The sequence below is a fragment of the Callospermophilus lateralis genome, unplaced genomic scaffold (assembly GCF_048772815.1).
Source record: "Callospermophilus lateralis isolate mCalLat2 unplaced genomic scaffold, mCalLat2.hap1 Scaffold_300, whole genome shotgun sequence".
Classification (NCBI taxonomy): Eukaryota; Metazoa; Chordata; class Mammalia; order Rodentia; family Sciuridae; genus Callospermophilus; species Callospermophilus lateralis.
The window spans coordinates 347,429-359,524 of record NW_027513641.1 but is presented as its reverse complement, the minus strand read 5'-3'; the positions used below and the strand labels follow the sequence as shown (position 1 = coordinate 359,524).

The 12,096-nt window shown below is 35.2% G+C and overlaps 1 pseudogene; it reads left to right on the top strand.

Annotated features, from left to right (window-relative positions):
• The window catches only part of LOC143388602 (phosphatidylinositol 3,4,5-trisphosphate-dependent Rac exchanger 2 protein-like), a 147,970-nt pseudogene that overhangs the window by 79,093 nt on the left and 56,781 nt on the right, over nt 1-12,096 (top strand).

Sequence of the window (12,096 nt, the reverse complement as noted above, 5' to 3'; positions counted from 1 at the left end):
GTCAGCTCTCCAAATGTTTGCCTTACATCCTCAGCATGCAAGTGGTGTTCCCTGGAGAGCCAGAACTGCCAAAGAAAGCTGGAGTGGGGGCCTTCTCTTGGGTCCCACCTGGGGTGCCAATTTGTTGCTGAAAGCTCAATCCTTGTGAGGCCGCCAATCCAATAATGAGGACGTGGTTTATTGGAAATTGTGGGGGGAAAAGAAGTTTATTGCTTTGCCAGCAAAAGAGAAACACAGGGGACTCCTGTTCCAGAGGCTGTGATTCTGCCCATCAGCAGGAACAAGGGGCCTTTAAAGAGGTGTCTCAAAGGCTACATTCCATGAGTTCTGAGTTATAGTTTTAGTTCACACGTTAATATGGGAGATTGTCATTTCTGAGATCTTCTGGTACCATCCCCAAAGTCTGGATTACTTCATTTCTATGGTGGGTGTGTACTCAAGGACAGATAACCCTGTGGAGCATGGGGAAGAAAGGTAATGCTGTTTTCCCTGAGATTAGCCACAGGGAGAGATTAGGGAGGACTAGGCAGAGGAGAAAGAAATGTGTTCATTTTAAAAATAAGTGCAGTGGAAGGGTACCAAAACTTATATTCAAAGCACAAAGAGGATCACTGTTACAAAACTATCAGACTTTCTGATGCTCTGAGGTAATTAGACACCATTTTTTTCTTTTTTGGTATGTGCTAGGGATTAAACCCAGGGTCTTGTGCAAGCACTCTACCAACTGAGCTATATCCCTAGCCCAAGACTCGATTTTTAATTCAGTGCTCATAAGAGCATATCTAGCCTGATAGATGCTCTAGACTTGTGTATGATTGGTAATATGCTCATTCATTTAAAAAATATATCTGTAAAAAGACCTATCATCTTTCTACCTATGATTAGAAAAATATTTATGTTTATTGTAGAAAAGTAAGAGAGTACAGATTTTTCTCAGGGGAAATATTTTTCTTACAGTCTTATCACCTATAAATCGCTATTTTTTTTAAATTTAGGGTGTAGTGAATTTTCTTAATGTTAATGCACATATCTACCATCTTATACATACAGTGTGGGGCCATGCTTTATATACTACTATGTGTTCTGTTTTTTCAAGACATATTGTAAGTAAACTTGCAATTGAATGAATTTTCTTCTGAAAATCATTTTCATCAGTCTACTAGTATTACCTAGTCAGAATTGCCCTGCTTGTTTAACTGATTGAGATTATACATATAAAGTACTTAATGCATTATCTTCATGCACCATGATGATGCCACAATTACTGTTCAGATATTACTTATATCATTTATCAATAAGCGACTTCATTAATTTCCAGATAAATGATACTTACCACTTCAAAACCAAGATTTTTTTAACTGCTTACAAAAATTTAGGTACATATAGTATTCTTTCTTGTCTTAAAATGTATTGTTATATGTAAAAAAAATTGCATATTTATATATAATCACGAACAGCTGGAGGTACTATGTATAGCTTACCTGAGTCAAAGAGCAGTCTAATGGTCCAGATTCTCCCTAGTAAGTCTGTTAATGGCAGTGTGAAATCATTAAAGTGGATGGATGCTTTAGCTCCACCAGTAACTTATTAGGTGGTCTAATAAAGTGTGACTCATTAATTAGAGTTAGTAATTTGGGAAGACTGAGCTAGGGGGCAGCAAAGAACCACAACAGTGTCTTCCGTCTAAACCTAAGTATGATCTTTCTTTCCCTTAATCCAGCTCTGCCTGGGATGAGGCTCTTCCACTTGCCTATTTTCTGATACTTTGAGGAACTTTAACAGGGAGAGGCAGATTGGAATAAGATAAGAAAGATCAGATAAGAGAGTAGTAATTCCAAAACAATCATTAGTAAGCATTAAGGCTTTGCCTTTTTCTCTCTGGTTTAACCTCATAATTATTGACTGGTGTGCTGACATATGATGTGAGAACACCCTTCTAACTGCTAATATATGGGTGTGAGGCCACTGTCTTCAAACTAAACAGACAAAGGCAAATCCCCATCCTTGAATTAGTGCTAGGAGAGCAGAGCTGGGACATGGGGGCTCTGATCCATCCCTCAGTGTTTGCTGCATGGTATTTGAAGCCTGAGGTCCAATCCTCTCTCTCTTCCTCTACTTACCAGCTAAATGTGGTACTTCACTTCACTTCAATGTTCACTTCAGAATATGTGATCATAAGATGGGCACAGGTGTGCTTATACACAGAGCTGCCAAGACACTGTGTAATTCTAGGCACATGAAGAACTTAGTGAGAGGTTTAACACATAGTGAGTACTCTTGTCATACCATACATGGTACTTTTACCCATTTTCTCATTTCATTTGTTCCATTGATTATTATATAAAGAACATATTTTGTTTTATGTCATATTTAAAGTCTAGAAAATTTGAGTTGAAAGGACCTTCCTAAAAGGCAAGGCCTGGAAATACTAGGGCTTCATTATCAAAAAATAAATTTCATATTTACAATAAAAAGGACCTATTTTGAATTGTATTTAAAAACTTTTCTGAATATGGTATATTCATTTTCTCTTTTCTTTTTCTTTTTTTGAAATGTATAACTTTTGAGTCTTTATTCCATTGAGTACTATAAATCACTCATTAATACACACATACACATACACATATAAATATTTGTCTTTCAGAGAAAGTTTTGAATGCAAATTTACTAAGAGAATAGGAAAAAAAAGTTGTAGTACGGTATTTTAGAAAATATATTTAACCAGTGTAAATAGGCCAGAGTGACATTTAATGTGAGAAATCACAATTTTTATTGCATGATATGTACATATTCTTTGCACAATTATGCTAATTCCCATCCAGGAAAATTTTTGGTGAAGTAAAATACTCATCTGCATTAACAATGTCCTTGAGGACATGCTGTGTGCACTGTAGGAGTTTACCTACATCCCATTCTCTACCCGCTAAATACCAGTAGAAGCTCCAAACAACCAGTTATAACAATCAAAGACATTCTCCACCGTAATCCAATGTGCGCAGACCCACAGTGTGGCTTTATCTATTATTAATGGAATCAAATGTTTTGGAAATGTCAATACTAAATTTGCCATTTCTATCTAAAAATTAACATCCAAATTATGTAAAATGTTACCCCATTATTACAAGTGTTTTTGGAAAGTTGTGACATATTAAAGGTAATTATAAAGATTTACTTTATTCTTACTGTTCATTGTGATATCCCTGCTTGATAAGGCATTCCTGATTTTTTGTGGTTTCTTTCTTAAATTGATGTGAGAGTGAATGGTGATAACCATGTTTCTGCCTTGTGTGAATTTTCTGCTAAAAGAGAACATGTCTCTTTTCTTAGGAAATCCATGAACTTAATTAGCTACTGTGGGCTACAAACAGAATGCACACAATGGCTCAGCACAGCAGGTATTTATTTCTCACACTCTTAAAGTACAAATGGAGGGGATTTGGATAGAGGTGGGGAGATCTCTGCTCTTTCCAATCAGCTCCTTTTATCTTACATCATAGTTCACTTCTCCTGCCTTTGGCTCTCAAAGCTACCCTGAGAGGTCATCTTCCTTCAGATCTAGAGTGAAAGAGACCTCAGAAAGCGCTGCATGGAAGTTTTTGAGGGGCTTCTTAGTCACAGCTGACTCACGTTTTCCATCCCTTCATATTTTATTTCTGTGTGGATTTACCATAAATATTCCCTTTTTCAAAAATTCAGGTTTTCTTTTTAATGTATTATTCTTTTAGAATTTCACAGCATAAATACTAAAGTTAATCAGATTCTTTAATTATTTTGATGTAGTGTTTGACAGCTCTGTTCTGTTCTTTATAACTTGTTCTTTGTTCCTGTTCTTTGATGAAATTCCCAACAGGTAGAAATGTATAAACATTGTGTTTCTGTTATATTAATATTCATCAAGAAATTTCATAAGGTACTCCTTTCTTTCTTTGTAACAACAGTAAATTAATGAGAGAAACTTCCATTGTATTAAGTACCTAACTAAGTCATGGCACCGTGCAGAGCAGTTTATCAACAGTGTCTCTGTTGATAATAACCTGCAAAGTAAGTTTTAACAGTAGTATCTTTCTGTGATCAATTTCCATGAAGCTTTGTGTCAGAGAAGTTCAGGAGTCTAACTATTCAGTGCCTGATTGAGGTTTGTCTACCCCCAGACTCTGGCCTCTTTTCAGGATATGCTATGTAATGATTGTGTTCAATTTAGAAAATAAGTATTGTGTACCTGCTATGTGCTTTTGTGTTGGTAGGGACCAATTTTATCTCCCAGGGCTTCTAGCCAATGTCTTTCATGTGGTGCACCCTCCACATGTATTTATTGAAAGAATGAATAAAGGTATAGATGACTGCATTTTAACCAATAGTTGCATTTAAAATTCATCTTACCTTATTTTCTGGTTGATATTAGGACCCTGAAAATCCCAGATTTAGCTGATGGACTTGGATTTCAGATCCGAGGATTTGGCTCTTCTCTTGTACATGCAGTAGGAAGAGGTAAGAAATTCATCTGGCGTGGTAAAGAACTTTCCAGCAGGTTTTAGATATTCCATTCAGAATGGGGATTTAGTTAAAATATGCATAATCATTTTGCTGGGAATTTTCTCACTAATCTTATTTTCACTGTATTAACTCAATGGTAGGACATTCTAGAAACAAAAAAATTTTAAAAGAAATCTCTTCAAGAATTCTGATGCATTTATCATGGATAAATTTTTGACCCCTCATATCACTTTTCTGTATATTTCAGCTCAAACCAAAGAGTATTGATGATTTTAAGATTATATATTTGTATTTTTCTTGATTGCAAGTAATTGGATTTTTTTATTAATTTTTTGTAATTCAGAGATATAAGTTTTGAGGCTTCTGAGTGACCTGTGGGCTCTATAACCTGTTGCTATTTAATTCCTTCAGGTATTTTTATGAACCTTGGATACATTTCTCCGTAAAGTGCATTGTAAATTAAATGATTATGGTGACTAAAAACTTGGTATATTATTCGAGTTTTTGAAAGACAAGTCATCTAATGACATGTTGTTTTATGTATTTTTTTTTTACTGACACTAAGAATAGAGCCAAATAACAGTTCCCACATTACTAAACATAATAAATAACCAAATGCTGTAGCTGGAAGTATTTCTGTAAGCATGAGAAGCCATGCATTTATCTAACAAGGAGGAAATAAATACCTTTTAGTGCCAAGAAACAGAAAGCATCTTAATATAATCACTCAAACATTAGAGAGGCCAATTTAAAAGGGCCTTGTTATAAGAATAAAATTTTATCATAATCTGTATAATAATTAATCTTATACAGATTATGATAAAAATCTGTCATACTTGAAAAACTTGTCTGTTCTCTCAAATTTTTCAAAGTAGAGATGGATAGACGTTTAAAACTGTTTCAATAACTCATTCAATTTTATCAAATGGAAATGGGATATTACATATTAAATCTCTTCATTTTCACAAAACCAAAAAAAAAAGAGTTGTTCATATTACCAGTATTGGCAAGTCACTGAAATCCTGAGTGAATTGAGGTCTCCCATCATCTAAAGAACAAGGTTCTATCTTTGGAGATTAGCGATAAGGTTGGTCAAAATCTGATTCTTGTGCTTTTCTGCTTCTGATAGAGTCGAAAGACAAATGCTTCTGTGCATTAAATAAAAAAATGTGCATTAAATGAAAAGATGTTTTTCTCTGGTTTCTTTTCACACTGATGTTATGTGGTCAAATCAGAGAGGTCTCCCTAGACTTGTTCTCACAGTGAGTCACAGCAGTCAGCCCACACTTTCCAGTGTGACCAGAGGTCCTCTTGCCTACCTACATCTGGGCCACTGGATTTCAGACTTGGATGAACCTTTTTGTCCCTTCTCCTAAACAGCTTTGTGGTCGTGGTTCCTGATGGACTGTCTTGTCTTCACCGGGCCCCTGTTACTACTCAGCAATTTTTTAAATGTGTTCTTCATCAGCTAGCTCCTTCTTCTTTTTCTTAAAATTATCCCCAAGACTGACTTCTCTTTTCTTACCTCACTAATTCTGGATCTTAGATACAGGCCTTCAGCATCTTCTGTGTCTGTAAGGTTCAGAGGCTGAGGGCTTCGCACCAGCCACACAAGGCCTTCTCCCTGGGGCTCTGCTCTGCTTCCGCTTTCTCTCTCTATCACACCATCCTTCCCAGTACTGCACTCACACCCCCACATGTCCAGGTGATTTCTTGACTCCATTCCTTTCTTTCTACTATTTTCTCTCCTGGGAATGTCCTTCCTTCCCCCAAGACTCAATTCGATGCAGAATAACTGAATAACCGTTTGATATTATGGGGAGTGTTTTGGTCAGCTTTTTTGCTGCTGTGACTAAAGGACCCAACCAGAACAACTGTAAAGAAGGAAAGGTTTTTTTAGGGGCTTAGGATTTCGGTGTCTTAGTCCATAGAAGGCCAGCTCCCTTTATTGGGGCTCAAGGTGAGTCAGAACATCATGGCAGAAGAGTGTGACAGAGGGAAGCAGCTCACATGGTGATCAGTATGAGAGAGAGAGAGAGAGAGAGAGAGAGAGAGAGAGAGAGAGAGTCTCCACTCTCCAGATACAAAATATATACTCCCATGGCATGTCCCAATTCCCACTTCCTCCAGTCACACCCTAGTGCTTCAGTTACCACTCAGTTAATCCCTACCAGGGGATTAATTTGCTGATTGTGTTAAGACTCTTATAAACTAATCATTTATCCTCTAAACCTTCTTGCATTGGCTCACACATGAACCTTTTTGGGATACCTCACATCCAAACCATAAACAGGGAATGAATTTTATTAGGAACTGAGAGGAAAGGAAAAGATTTATTCATAAATATTAATTTTCATGGAACTGTTTAATAATTCCCTAATGTGAGAAAATGCTTATAAGGACATCTTTTCTAGTATATTTATGATATTTACAACCATTTGTGAGAATTACATATATTCTATTTTTAGTGGTACTTTCTCAATGTTGATTTGCTCAGACTATCCAATATCAATCACTGGAAAGTTCAGAGAAACCTTAACTTGCTGGCTAGAATATGCCACTTCTGTATTTAAATCTGTACCTATGCAAACAAAGTGATTGAAAAATTGGTAGCATCTGCTCTGTTCTCCACAGATTCTCTGGTTCCTGAACACTTATGTTTTCATAGAACATCCAGGCTGCTCATAGTAGCTAATTGACTTGATTTTTTGCCTTTAAAATTTATTTTTATAGGTTGATAATGTGACTCAGTTGTAGGGTACTTGCCTAGAATATGTTAGGCTTTGGGTTCAATCCCCTGAGCCACCAAAAGAAAAAAAGAAAAAGAAAAAGAAAGAATATATATATTTTGATATTCATATTAAATTATTGACATTATTTTTAAAAAGTGAGGTTTCTTTCAATGTTTAGGGACTCTGTAAAGAAAGATAAGACATATGTTTCTGGCTTTTGTAGTTTTTATTACATAGATGTATATTAGGAAATTAGATTTCCTAGACATTTAAATAGGAAAATAACTGATTAGCAGTTTAAAGGTCACTTTGAAATATTCCCTCAAACTTATTCTTAGGGAGATGGGAAAATGTTCTTTTAATCACAGTTTGAATGGTGAGTTGAAAAGCAGAAAAATGTTGAGACAGAATTGCTATCAGAACCGAATTTATTAGGAGTATATTAGCTAAGCCCTTATTATATTTTAAAAATTGCTTTCATTGTTCTATATATGATAAAGATGAATCTTATTTTTCATATACATTTTTGGCCATTTTCCTCATTTGTAATTAAAGGAACTGTAGCTGCAGCAGCTGGTCTTCACCCTGGACAGTGTATTATCCAAGTAAATGGAATCAATGTCAGCAAAGAGACCCACGCCAGTGTCATTGCGCATGTTACAGCGTTCAGGAAATACAGGCGACCAATGAAGGTAAACTGCTCTTCGGTTTATCTGGATCTGAAAACAAAGGAGACCAAGGGGACAGCCTAGGATAGTGCTGGAAATGTTTGTAGTTTCCAATTCTGAGTGAGTTTAAATGCAGCATTGTAAATCCCATAATGACTATATTATCTGCATAATTAATCAAAGTTGACTATGTTTAAATGGTTGTATCTTATTGTTATAGTCTTATTACTTGCTTAAAAAGTGATGTTGGGTATTTTCATTTTCATTTTTTTTCTTTTTGTGGTGCTGGGGATTGAACCCAGGGCTTTGTGCATGCAAGGCAAGCACTCTACCAACTAAGCCATATCCTTGGCCCTCATTTATTTGATAAGAGTTTATCTAATTGAAATCCAAAGAATTGAGCTGTTGTCTTAGAATCACTTTAGAATATAATAATGATCATTGTGTATATACATGTGAATTATAAATATACTGTTTACCCTAAGACTTCTGTGAAAAGTTGAAATTGTGGGTTTTATAGAGTGTAGTTGATTTTTTGGATATTGTTATTTAGGAAACTGGGTTAGCTTTTGAAAGAAAATGCCAAAATGTGCTTGTCTTTACTTAAAATTTAATCACTTTTATTTTTGGACACATATGTGTCACAAAGAGATGAAATTGAAATCCTAATTCATAAGTCAAGTTCATTATCTCATGAAGAAAAAGTGGAGATTGGACTATAGGAGAAAATTTCTCTCAATTTAATCAACTAGATGCATAAGGAAATTTAGAGAGGGCTTATATTTTTAGTACTCATGTGTGGTGGAATGCTCTTTTCTGGATTTGAGAATATGAAATTGTTCTCATATTGGCAATTTTTCTCATAGGCCAGGACTGATGTTCTGAAAAATTTTAAACTTATATGGAAATAACCGATCAATTTTGCTTACTAATAAGGTCAAAACTAGCATGGGAAATTGGAATTTACACATGAACTCATAGGTTACTCTGATTGATAGTAGTTCAATAATAATTTGTTAAGAAACTGTATGATTGAATGCATTTTCTGAAAGACTCTTTAAGAAATTATCAAGTCTTTCCTCTTTATCAGGAGTGTTAATCAGAGAAATAATTTTTAAAAGGAATAAATGGACAGAAAAATTCACTGAGTAACATGCTCTCTTAGGTATCCATTGCTACAAAATAGACCACCCCAAAACTTAGTGGCTTAAAAGAACAGTGATTAATGACTTCTCTTTATTTGACTGGTTGGTGGTTCCTATGTCATTGTGTTCAGTTGGGACCTTACTGGGTGCCTGGGTTCCCTTCCTTGTGGCCTCTTGCCCCATGTGGCAGGTTGTCCTCCAGAGCTCCTGTCTATGGTTTCCCTTTCCAGTCTCCAGTAGGGTTTCCTTTTCTGTGTGGTGTGTAGATTTCCAGAAGGAATATTACCCCCTAGTTGGATGGTACTTGCTTTTGGACACATGAAGTCACAGGGTCACAGGGTCACAGGACCAAGCCAAGGTTCAGAGTGGGAAGGAACTATAGAAGATGTGGGTATTGTTTGATAAGTGTGGCTCATTGGTGGCCACAACAAGTGACCAAGTTAGTTAGCATGCTTTTGTTTGTTTTTGGTTCTGGGAATTGAACTCAGGGCTTTTTGCTTGCTAAACGCATACTCTACTTACAAAGCTACACTACATCCCCAGCTCTTAACTCTCATTTTAATGATTTATAGCACTATAATAAATACAATAGTGAATCTGATGCAAGAGAAAAAATAGATTACATCGCACTTCAGTAATTCAGTTAGAATTTGATTTATCATCTTATATAAAAAAAGGATAAACCTTGAAGTAATATTACCCTTGAAGCATTTATTTGGTAGCCATTTCATCTCTCTCATTTCTCTAAATAAGATTGGAGTTACTGTCTCAATTAAAATGCAAGATGATTTTTGACATGGAAAGATTGAAGATAGTTAGAAACTCGATGAGATAAAAGATATTCTCCCTATTTTCATGTTGTTTTGATTCAAAGAAGCATTAAATGTATTAAAATAAGATGACTATTGAGGGCATTTAAAATGGTTTGTACAGTTATAGAAAATTTGATTCATTCCCAAACTGTCCATCTAACATTTGCTTATTTTTAAGATGTAATTTATAACTCATTTTAAGATATACTTGAGGCATTTAAGTAAGACATTTGAGAAATACATCCTGTTTAAAAAAATATCTTTGGGACATATCTTTGGAAGATAAATTAACATAAAACATATCTTTGAAGGATAATTTAAGCTTGAAAAATGTCAGTTTGTTAAATTATCATTGACTTTCCATTCTGATGTTGATTGTCTTTCTCTTTCAAATTCTATTATTTCTAAACAAACTACAGCAGTAAATAAGATGGGCAACTCTTCTTCTAAAGCAAGTTTATGAAGTAGATATGCATTTTAGGATGTACTATTTATTACCTCTGAAGTTTCTTTCCCCCCTCATTTCCAGCAAGATTCCATACAGTGGGTTTATAATAGCATCAAGAGTGCTCAGGAAGACCTCCAAAAATCTAACTCAAAACCTCCTGGAGATGAACCAGGGGATGCTTTTGACCGCAAAGTTGAAGGTAGGTTTCTTCTTTTTCTCCCTGTTCATTTAATAGTTTTCTTTTCCACTCTGTTTGCATCTACATGCTAATGTTGAAGGTCTTGTATCTTCCAATCCTAACTTTGAATCTTAAGTCATTATCACCAAATAGATGTCATGTCATATAAGCAAGCAGTAATAGCTTGTGCCTAACGTGTCATATTCATATTCATTCCTGGTTGGTAGGCACTATTTAAAAGTTTTACATGGCTTATCGCACTTAATCATTAAAAGAGAACATTTAAAAAAAATAAGAATGATCATAGCCTTTCAGAAATTGCAGTCTTTGTAGGTTTTTACCCATTATGGTTAAGTGTTAAAGTGAGGACTCAATCTTGAATTATGTCATGTTTCATTATTTGGAATTGAATGTTTTAAATTTTTTTTTGTTCTTTTTAGTTTTACATGACAGTGGAGTATAACAATATATTCAAACATGGAGTACATCTCATTCTAATTAGGATCCCAGTCTTGTGGTTGTACATGATGTCAAGATTCCCTGTGGTGTATTCATATATGCATATAGGAAAGTTGTGTCAAAATCATTCCACTATCTTTCCTATTTGCCCCTGACATGATTATATATTTAGAAGACCCAACAAACTCCACCAGAAAACTTCTAGAACTCATAAGCAAAGTCATAAAAGTAGCAGGATATAAAATTAACACCCATAAATCAATTTCATTCCCATGCACTGATATGAATCAGCTAAAAGAATAATTAGGAAAATCATCCCATTCACAATATCCTCAAAAAAGCCAAACAAAAACAAACAAACAAACAAAAAAAACAACCCACAAAGAACAAAAATAAAACCAAATCTGGAAATCAATCTAACAAAAGAGGTGAAAGACCTCTAGTAGTGAAAATTATTGAACACTAAAGAAAGAAGTTGAAGAAGATGGAAATATCTCCCATATTCCTGGATAGGCAGAATTAATATTATCAAAATGGCCATTTTACCAAAATTGCAATACAGATCTAATGCAATTTCTATTAAAATCCCAGTGTCATTCTTCATAGAAATAGAAAAAGCAACCATGAAAGTCATTTTGAAAAATAAGAGACCCAGAATAGCCAAAGCTATTGTGAGAAAAGTGAAACTGAAAGTATCACAATATCGGACCTTAAATTATGCTACAGAGCTATCATAACAAGACCAGCATTGTATTGGTTCCAAAATTGACATGGAGACTAATGGAACAGAATAGTTGACACAGAGACAAATTCACATGAATAAGGTTATCTCATACTTGACAAAGGTGCCATAAAACATACATTGGAGAAAAGATGGGCTCTTCAACAAATGGTTCTGGGAAAACTGGAAATCCATAGGTAGCAGATTGAATGTTGTTTAGACTTTGCTATTCCAGTGATCACAAACCAGAGAAAAATGCAGAACCTCAGCAAGGCGCATGGGTACACCTGTGATCCCAGTGGCTTAGGAGGCTGAGGCAGTTCAAAGTCAGCCTCAGCAACTTAGAGAGGCCCTAAACAACTCAGTGCCACGCTCTCTAAATAAAAACTAAGAAAAGAGGGGATGGGGATGGGCAGTTCTGGGAATGTAGCTCAGTGGT